Raw genomic sequence first — 792 nt, 5'->3', positions numbered from 1 at the left:
CCTACCAAAGGGCCTTTTAAAGATACTATATCACCACGCTTTGCTCTTTCGTCTATACAGGGAGCGCCTGCAGATTTCCAGACACACTCACAGCTTTTAAATGTCAAATCAGAATGTACAAAGTGGCTATAAGGATCACAAATGTAGTGCAGTAAAAATATTAATATTTACTGTTGAAATGTAGAATACGTTAGCATAAAATTGAAAAGAAAATGATCGATGAGCTTAGGAATGATGAAAGCCATCATTTAACTGGATTTGTGTCATTTCTATACCGGCAAGTCATGATCTAGCTATTTCCTTCCCACCCTGTCGGTGTCCACTGAAAAAGCAGCAGCGCCCTCTGCTTTTTGTAAAGAGGAGTGAAAAAAAGCTTACAGCACCTGGTATTCCCAGGCGGTCCCCATCCAAGTACTGACCAGGCCCGACCCTGCTTAGCTTCCGAGATCAGGCGAGATCGGGCGTGTTCAGGGTGGTATGGCAAGTAAGCAAATATTGTGCCTACCAAAGGGCCTTTTAAAGATACTATATCACCACGCTTTGCTCTTTCGTCTATACAGGGACGCCTGCAGATTTCCAGACACACTCACAGCTTTTAAATGTCAAATCAGAATGTACAAAGTGGCTATAAGGATCACAAATGTAGTGCAGTAAAAAGATTAATATTTACTGTTGAAATGTAGAATACGTTAGCATAAAATTGAAAAGAAAATGATCGATGAGCTTAGGAATGATGAAAGCCATCATTTAACTGGATTTGTGTCATTTCTATACCGGCAAGTCATGATCTAG

At 40.5% G+C, this 792-nt stretch overlaps 1 pseudogene; it reads right to left on the bottom strand.

The window, feature by feature from the left end:
• Positions 1-371: 371 nt before the first annotated feature.
• On the bottom strand, positions 372-490 carry LOC129115105 (5S ribosomal RNA; annotated as a pseudogene).
• Between the last annotated feature and the right edge of the window lie 302 nt (positions 491-792).

This window comes from Anoplopoma fimbria, unplaced genomic scaffold (genome assembly GCF_027596085.1).
Source record: "Anoplopoma fimbria isolate UVic2021 breed Golden Eagle Sablefish unplaced genomic scaffold, Afim_UVic_2022 Un_contig_6965_pilon_pilon, whole genome shotgun sequence".
NCBI lineage: Eukaryota > Metazoa > Chordata > Actinopteri > Perciformes > Anoplopomatidae > Anoplopoma > Anoplopoma fimbria.
This window is presented reverse-complemented; position numbering and strand designations above follow the sequence as displayed.